Here is a 9,741-nt window from a genome sequence, read left to right as displayed (position 1 = left end):
GTTCTCAAAAATGCTTCTTTCAGGGTTCTGAGGAATAGCTACTGCTCTAATAGATACAACTGCTGTACAGACAGCTACAGCAATGTTAACCTCGGGCGTTAAGGAGCCCGGAAATCATGTAAAGAAACAGGTAAGAACAGCAGAAGTGCTGATAGATGCTGACGTTAGATTTTCCTGTTCTGGCACCAGTGGACAAAACCAACCATCTCCTATTTTTTACGTTGTTGTTGCCATAATAAAAAGGATGGCGAGGGAAACCTTGTTCTAGCCTGCAAGCTTGTTATAGTCCAGAAGTGATATTCTTTTCTAGCTCATCTATCTTTGTTCTAGTTAAAGCGGTAGAGGAGCAAGTCCACGTCTTCATATCAGACGGTTTCATTTGTTGGAGTCAAATTAGTCACTGGTGAATCTCTGCTGACTTCAGTAAAGGCTGGAAACGTCCATACACATGTACCTGGGATCTCCCGAATGGATAGCAAGGAGCTAAAGAGAAGAGTGGTCCTCTTTAATCAGGAATTATGAAAAGTTGTTTTTAAATTCTAAGTTTTTTTAATAAGCCAGGAGAAACCTGAAGTACAAACAGCATTGTGGGGACCGTGCACAGGAGAGTGCGAATGAGAGTGCCTCCAGGGCTCGGGCTCTAGCTCTGTTCTGGGGCCCCCTCCTATGGATAAGGCCAGGCCTCCAGCAATGTGTGATCAGCCCAGTGTAGGAGGTGCTCTTAGTCCTGAGCTGAAACTGGGATTTCTAAACACCTTCCCCATCTCCATCTACCAGTGGCCCCTGACTAATCCCTCCTCTCGTCCTCACCCCACTGGAGCTGTGCAGGCACCCTCATAGGATTTGTGAGCATCCTACACTTCCCTTATGTGTTTGCAACCTCTTTCAGCACCCATACCTTTCCCAGTAGTGGTGGGAAATTGAGAGCAAGTGTCTGTGTGCGTTTCCCAAGGGAAGGCTGGAGGAGGGTCATTGTGAAAAGAAGTCATACAAGGTCACTTCTGGCACCGCCTGGAATAGAGATCAAGTCCCCAAAATGGCAAACTGTAGCTCTCATTTACTCAGTCAGGCTGTCTTTTATTTTGAATATGTCAAAGGTATGTGCTTGCCTACCCACCCTGTAACAACTTCAGTAACTGCTGCGGTAGACTACATTCTCCTCCCAATGCCAGGAACTGAACCCAAGAATCCCAATTCCCATTATTCTGTTTCTAGCAAATATTTGTGTAGCCCACAAGCAATGTATGTCAGGTCCCTTTTAGTGATCACGGGCCATATAGGGTCAGATACTCCTTTTGCTTAGTGTGATAGAGGCCTCTCATAGGTTTAATTTGCAGGTCCAATATGTAAATCTTGATGATGACTCGTAGAGATTCTTCTGTTTGCAAGAGATGGAACGTCTGTTATTTTCCCCCCCCTCCCCAGTTTCTTTTGTAATAGTATTTCTGGAGTTGGTGAGTGAACTTCTTTGAGGGTCTATGTTTATATGAGTGGAGGCATGTCTGTGTGCTCATCTGCATATGCTTTTTATTGTTGCATTTCTGGGGGTCTGCAATGAGGGGCAGGGAGTGGACATATTTCAGATCAATCCACCCTAGACAAATATTCATTCCCTTTCACTGTCCCCTGTGCAGTAATAACAATGTGACCTTTAGAAAGAGTATAAAGCCTGGACAGGGCAAAATGAGAAGACACCCCTCTATGTGTAAATCCCCTACGGGATCCCTCTAGGTGGTAATATTGATCATAGGAATGTATGGAGGCTTCTGGATGGCCCAAGATATTTGATGGTGAAGATGCATATTCCCCTACAGTATCTGGGGGCAATGACCCATTTCTTTGGGTCTCCTGACCTCCATTTGTGCTCTTTGTTTCAGCTCTTGCCTATTTGCTGTTTGACGAAGAACCCTCCATTGGTAGAGAGATCTTTGCCATCTTTGAGCAGATGAACTGGCCTGCACCATGCAGACAGTCGTCCTCACTGAGAAGCCACTTCTACTACAGCTTCTCATGGTAACTCTGAAAGAATGGCAGCTGTTTAATTGGCCTGAGGGGTGTCACTGTTGAGCCCTTCCAAGATGTTGGAGTAGTTGACAGTGAGGGTACGGGGGAGGGTGGGGGGCACCTAGGATATGCTGTGTTTAGATCACAGTGAAAAGGTAGAGAGTATTTCTCCTAGAGATTTCAGGGGTCTTTTTGCTTTAGTTCTGACCTGTATTTCCTCTTTGTTACCCACTCAAGGGTTTGTAATTTGTCCTGAAACTCTGTCCATAGCACCTATCCCGCTACGCATTTATACTGCGCTCATTATTGTAGTATCTGAACATGCCCTTTGTTTCCATCAGATTGGCTCAGGAAGCCAGAAGAAATTGGACAGTCGCTCTCCTGAAAAGGCTCTCCTCCTGCTTCTGTTGGTAAACTTTGTTTCATACATTGTATAGGAATAACGCATTAACAATAGCACCAATTATTGTCAGCATTGCCAGAACTTGTCTTGTTTATTTGCCAGGAAGGTTTTGCTGCAGTAATCTAAAGTCGAACCAAGGATTTACCATAGACATATTCTAGTTGAATTGCTGTAGAATCAGGCCTAGAAGTGTTTTTGACAAATGGCTGCGTGCTCCCCAAAGGATTCTAATGCATTCTACTTGAGCTCAGTTCCCAGACCACTGCCTCGTTCCTTCAGTGCAGCTGCAGGGTGAGCCCTGAGGGGCTCTCGCTTCTGGCTCCAAGCGCCTGACACATGCCGGGTATGACCCACTCCAGTGTCAGGTGGGGAGTTTGATTGGGTGGTAAAACTGCCAAAAGCTAGTGAAGGTGTAAGTTCAGGGAAGACAGAAACCTTCCATGGAGCAGAAGGGCAAAAAGCTCAGTGTAGCTGCAGACATGCCAATCCTGGTGCTCAGCATGTGTGTTTAGATTAACACTGTTCATTTGTTCTCTTGTAAACCCTCATTCATAAAAGGATTCTTTCCCTAACAGTGTCTCTTGTATGAAATCTTCTCCAGACCAGGGAACATCCACCATGGAATACCAACACACGGGGGAGTCAGTCCTGCCCCCTATTGCAATGCTGCCTCATCACAGAATGTAAAGCAAGAACATCAGTGTACAACAGAAGGTGATGGACTGTCAACTTGCCAGAAGGCTGGTGGCTGAAACTTATTTTGTAGATAGGCTTGTATAAACATTTGCACTTTTCTGATTTTTAATAAAACGTGCCCTATTTATTTCCTTAATTTTGCTAGTTGTGGTGTTGATGTTTGTGATGTGGACACCTGTCTATATTTAAAACTAGACTAAGATCACCAACTCAAACCACGAGTTGCTACCATAATAAAAATGATAAATAATTTCCCTTAGGCCACCAGTTGTCAGAGGCAAAGAATTTTTTATTTTATTTTAATTTTAATACTGCTGACCCAGGGCAATCTGCCAGATACTGCAGGGTCTGAAATTCTCTCTATCCTGTTGCCAGTTCCCTTCCTACCAGACCCCTGGCTTAACCCTCTGAGTTGAGGGTTAAAACCCTTGTAATAATTTCATTATTATGGAAGACACAACTCAATGGCATTCTCTGCATATGAAATAAGTAGGTGGTTTCAGTCTGGTTCCCAATGGACAGGTAGGTGAACTTAAGAATGGCCATACTGGGTCAGACCAAAGGTCCATCTAGCTCAGTTTTCTATCTTCTGGCAGTGGCCAATGCCAGGTGCTCCAGAGGGAATGAACAGAACAGGGAATCATCAAGTGATCCACCCCCCGTCGCCCATTCCCAGCTTCTGTCAAAAAGAAGCTGGGGACACCATCCCTGCCCATCCTGGCTAATAGCCATTGATGGACCTATCCTCCATGAACTTATCTAGTTCTTTTTTGAAACCTGTTATAGTCTTGGCCTTCACAACATCCTCTGGCTAGGAGTTCCACAGGTTGACTGTGTATTATGTGGAAAAAATACTTCCTCTTGTTTGTTTTAAACCTGCTGCCTATTAATTTCATTTGGTGACCTCTAGTTCTTGTGTTATGAGGAGAAGTAAATAATACTTCCTTATTTACTTTCTCCACACTGGTCATGATTTTATAGACCTCAATCATATCCTTCCTTAATCATCTCTTTTCCAAGCTGAAAAGTCCCAATCTTATTACTCACTCTTCATATGGAAGCCGTTCCTTACCTCTAGTCATTTTTGTTGCCCTGTTCTGTACCTTTTCCAATTCCAATATATCTTTTTTGAGATGCGGTGACCACATCTGTATGCAGCATTCAAGATGTGGGCGTACCATGGATTTATATAAAGGCAATATGATATTTTCTGTCTTATTATCTATCCCTTTCTTAATGATCCCAACATTCTGTTAGCTTTTTTTTGACTGCCATTGCACATTGAGTGGATGTTTGCAGAGAACTATCCACAATGACTCCAAGAGCTCTTTCTTGGGCGGTAACAGCTAATTTAGACCCCATCATTCGATAGGTATAGTTGGGATTATGTTTTCCAATATGCATTGCTTTGCATTTATCAACATTGATTTTCATCTTCCATTTTGTTGCCCAGTCATCCAGTTTTGTGAGATCCTTTTGTAGCTGTTTGCAGTCTGCTTGGGACTTAACTATCTTGAGTAGTTTAAAAAAAAATGGAGATATCCTATCTCCTAGAACTGGAAGGGACCTTGAAAAGTCATCGAGTCCAGCCCCCTGCCTTCACTAGCAGGACCAAATACTGATTTTGCCCCAGATCCCTAAGTGGCCCCCTCAAGGATTGAACTCACAACCCTGGGTTCAGCAGGCCAATGCTCAAACCACTGAGCTATCCTTCCCCATATCATCTGCAGATTTTGCCACCTCACTGTTTACCCCTTTTTCCAGATCATTTATGAATATGTTGAACAGGACTAATCCCAGTACAGAACCCTGGGGGACACCACTATTTACCTCTTGCCATTCTGAAAACTGACCATTTATTCCTACCCTTTGTTTCCTATCTTTTAACCAGTTACCAATCCATGAGAGGACTTTCCCTCTTATCCCATGGCAGCTTACTTTGCTTAAGAGCCTTTGATGAAGGACCTTGTCAAAGGCTTTTTGAAAATCCAAGTACACTATATCCAATGGATCCCCCTTGTCCACATGCTTGTTGACCCTCTCAAAGAATTCTAGTTGATTGGGGAGGCATGATTTCCCTTTACAAAAACCACGTTGACTCTTCCCCAACAAGATATGTTAATCTATGTGTCTGACAATTTTGTTCTTGACTATAGTTTCAACCAGTTTGCCAGGTACTGAAGTCAGGCTTACCGGCCTGTAATTGCCAGGATCACCTCTAGAGCACTTTTTAAAAATTGGCATCACATTAGCTATCCTCCAGTCATTTGGTACAGAAGCTGATTTAAATGATTGGTTACAAACTATAGTTAATAGTTCTGCAATTTCACATTTGAGTTCCTTCAGAACTCTTGGGTGAATGCCATCTGGTCCTGGTGACTTATTACTGTTCAGTTTATCAATTTATTCCAAAACCACCTCTGATGATACCTCAATCTGCGACAGTTGTCAGATTTGTCGTCTAAAAAGAATGGCTCAGGTTTGGGAATCTCCCTCACATCCTCAGCCATGAAGACCGATACAAAGAATTCATTTAGTTTCTCTACAATGGCCTTATAGTCCTTGAGTGCTCCTTTAACATTTCAATCATCCAGGGCCCCCCGGGAAAGGGGGGGGCAATTTGCCCCAGGCCCTCATGAGAGTGTTTCGGGGCCCCTGGAATGGGGTCCTTCACTCACTCCGGGGGCCCTGGAAAACTCTCGCGGGGCCCAGGCCCCCGGAGCTTCTTCCGCTCAGGGTCTTCAGTGGCAATTTGATGGGGAGGGGTCCTTCTGCTCTGGGACCCACCGCCACTGAAGTGCCCCAAAGACCCACTGCCGAAGACCCCAGGCTCTCTGAATCCCCTGGGCGGCCCTGCAATCATCTACTGGTTGTTTAGCAGGCTTCAAGCTTCTGATGTACTTAAAAAAATTGTTGCTATTACTTTTTGAGTTTTTGGCTAGCTGTTCTTCAAATTCTTTTTGGCCTTCCAAATTATATTTTTACATTTCACTTGCCAGAGATTAAGCTCCTTTCTATTTTCCTCACTAGGATTTAACTTCCACTTTTTAAAGGATGCCTTTTGGTCTCTCACTGCTTCTTTTACTTTGTCGTTTAGCCACGGTGGCACTTTTTTGGTTCTCTTACTATGTTTTTTTAATTTGGGCTGTCCAAACAACTGAATAGGCCATGAGCACTAAACCCCCTTCTAACTTCTAGAGATGGCCCCTTCTACACTAGATTGATGTACATTGGTGGGGGAAGCTTCTACTCTTGCTGCCTGTGCTGTCAGCATGTTACCACAAGATTTCATTCTCTAAAATTCACTTTTGAAAAACATTGTTTCTCCATTCAGCTGGTCTCTTGTCTGACTTCTGTTTATGGGCCTGGCCCCACCATAGGTCTCACTAGAGCTATTGGAGAAGAGCAGCATAAAGGTCTGATCCACATTACTGTCCTTCGGAGTTTGCAGCCATGCCGTTCAGCAGCGGAAACCCTGACCAGAACAAAAAGAAAAAACAAGGATTGATATCACAGTTTTCTTGCTGCTGTCTTTCAACCTGAAAAGTTCTTTTGCAAGAGCAAATTTCTAAGATAATTTATACATTTTTTTTGATATTTCAGAAAAATAGAGTGAAATAACTTTGTCACAGGTAACCTATATGAAGTTAAATAGAAATCAACTGAAGTCCTTTCAGCAAGTTTCCAAGCCCATTCTTGTTACACAGAAATTATAAGCCATCTACACAGATGTTACTCATGAACTGTAACTGGTAAACCATTAAATACCAAGCCAGAACAGAACATACCACATCCTCTTGTAAACAAATTTCCATGTGAAGAACAATAAAATTTAACTATCACTCTGTTTTGTTACTACTTTGAGCCAAAAATGGCTTATGACCATTTTCAAGATCTCTTGCAAAAGAAAATGTCACAGCTTCATCGAGTAATTACAAAAATATTCCTAAATTTATTTACATTGGTGCACTTTGCTAAACTAAACTCACATAGACTCTTCATTTGTTTCTCCGACTCAGCAAAAAATGGAGAGACCAGAACATCTCTTTAAAGCTGAATTTGTAGCTAAATTATATAAATAATTTATATAGCTCCTAGTACACCTTACAAACTGTACAGAGGAACAATGCCACCATCACATTCTACCCCTAGTTTCTTATCCTGGTGCCCATTACAAAAGCGTCTGAGTGCCTTCCCGGAGTAAACAAACAATGATTTCCCACCCACTTCCTTGCTTGTGAGAGGCAGGCTTAGTTTTTATACAAATTCTGTAACTGTTTAATGGTACAGAGCAAAATTTTGCAACAGTTTAATATGAGAGTTGAAGAATTGTTATTTCAAGACAGGCATGTAGAAAACAAAAGGCACTGAGAAATCCACAGCTGAAGATTCATTGGTGGTTTCCCCCCCCCCCATAACGATTGTAATCTGACTTCTTGTGCGAACGATTTGAATGAGGAGATGATGGCAGCTTGGTGTAGTGGAATAGGGCACTCATTCTTAGCACTCGGGGCAGTGTGGAAAAATTCATAGAGAGATGTGAGAGAGGAACAAATGGGACAGCAAGACTGGCTGAGTAAAGGGATCCTTGTATCCCCTGAATTTACCATGAATTTATATAGGCAGAATTTAATTGCTCAAGCTGAATTTGGTTAGGACACCACTTCTCTCATGAAGAATGTAGTGGGATCTTTGAGGAATGAAACTGAGCAAGGAAAAATGGATTAGGTTGAATATCAGGAAGTATTTTCAAATTGTGAGATCTACTACAGTTGTTCTCAACCAGGGGTCTGGGGCTCCCTGGGGGAATGCGATCAGGTTTCAGGGGGCTCGCCGAGTAGGGCCAGTGTTAGACTTTCTGAGTCCCAGATCAGAAAGCCGAAGCCCCATCGGATGGGGCTGAAGCCCGTGGTTCTGGGTCCTGCCTCCCAGGGGTAAAGCTGAAGCCTGAGCAACTTATCTTCACAGGGCCCACTGTGGCATAGGGCCCCGGGCAGTTGCCCTGCTTGCTACCCACTAATGTTGGTCCTGGCTTTTTATGTAGAAAAACAGTTGTTGTGGCACAAGTGGGGTGGGGAGTTTTTATAGCATGTTGTGGGGGCTTCAGAAAGAAAAAGATTGGGAACCCCTGATCTATTCAACTCTAATCATCTCCCAGAAGTGGTGGAAGCCCTATTGCTTGAGATGCTTAAAATTAGACTGGGCAAAGCTTTGGGGGCACTCTGTAGAGAACAATCCACAATCTTGCTGTGGGCCTCAGAGATGGGCTCAGTGCCTTGATAGGTCATTTCCATCTTTGATTAGTAGGATTATGGATATACAACCCTCCTAGAGGAGAAAGCAATCTAGAAGGCTCTTCTGGAGAGTCAAACATCTGCTGGGAGCAAGGAAGAGTGAGGAGGAAGGGAAATTTCAGACTCATATGGAGGTTAAGTGTAACCCATGCTTTTTCCTCCTCTAGTGGCTAGACCAGGGTAGACAACCTATGGCACGTGTCCCAAAGGCGGCACGTGAGCTGATTTTCAGTGGCACTCACACTGCCCGGGTCCTGGCCACCTGTCCGGGGGACTCTGCATTTTAATTTAATTTTAAATGACACTTCTTAAACATTTTAAAAATCTTATTTACTTTACATACAGCAATAGTTTAGTTATACATTATAGACTTGTAGAAAGAGACCTTCTAAAAACATTAAAATGTATTACTGGCATGCGAAACCTTAAATTAGAGTCAATAAATGAAGACTTGGCACAGCACTTCTGAAAGGTTGCTGACCCCTGGGCTTGACTCTATAGGGAAATTTATGAGTAGCTACTGTCTTTGAGCTGGTAGACTTTGTCCTTTTGTCTGAGCAGTAAGAGATCTGTGATTTTAAGAACCAAAGGGCCTGGGTTCAAAGTATTGAACCTGCCCACTTCTGAACCTGCAGAGAGAACCTCCTGCGTTAGGGGATGTTAGCAGAGAACACCTTACAAGAATGGAGCTGTTCTTATGGTGTAGCGTATAGGAATTCTTTAGTTTGATAGCCCTTTAGTGGGCCTCCTCTTATCTTCGATTGCAGAAGCCACTGCAATGTAACACAGCAGTAATATACATATGTAACCCTTCTGCCCCTCTGAGCTTACACATATGTAGCTAAGCTGTGTGTGTGTGTAGACGTATATATCATATATACACACACACACACACACACATTAGGGGGGTACATACCAGGCAGGGTGAAGAGCTATTTAAGCTAAAGGGCAATGTTAGCACAAGAACAAATGGATATAACCTGGCTATGAACAAATTCAGACTGGAAATCAGAACAAGGTTTCTCACCATCAAAGGGCTGAGTTCTGGAACAGCCTCCCATCAGGAGTTGCATGGGCAAACAATTAGATTTTTAGAGAGAGCTGGACATGTCTGAGTGTGATTGTATGACAGGGTTGCTCATGATAGTAGGGGGCAGACCTCAGCATCTTTGGGGCTCACTTCCAGTTTGTCTTGTATTCCTAAAAGCTCATGCTTGAAGATTTCAGCTGGCCACCTGCAGGGGTCAGGAAGGTATGTTTCCCCTCCAATGTGTTGTGTGTTTTGTTTTTAATCTCCTTCTGAAACATCAGGGATGGCCACATCTGGAGATGGGACATTGGATG

General features: G+C 43.4%; 1 long non-coding RNA gene across 1 annotated transcript; it reads left to right on the top strand.

Annotated features, from left to right (window-relative positions):
• Positions 1 to 1,549: 1,549 nt before the first annotated feature.
• LOC123372851 lies at positions 1,550 to 3,019 on the top strand. Its single transcript, XR_006580476.1, has 3 exons — positions 1,550 to 2,013; positions 2,346 to 2,414; positions 2,983 to 3,019. It is a non-coding gene; the product is annotated as an uncharacterized LOC123372851 (long non-coding RNA).
• Positions 3,020 to 9,741: the final 6,722 nt, after the last annotated feature.

The sequence above is a fragment of the Mauremys mutica genome, chromosome 1, assembly GCF_020497125.1.
Source record: "Mauremys mutica isolate MM-2020 ecotype Southern chromosome 1, ASM2049712v1, whole genome shotgun sequence".
NCBI lineage: Eukaryota > Metazoa > Chordata > Testudines > Geoemydidae > Mauremys > Mauremys mutica.
Note: the sequence above shows the minus strand (reverse complement) of the source record. Positions and strands in the feature narration are given on the sequence as shown.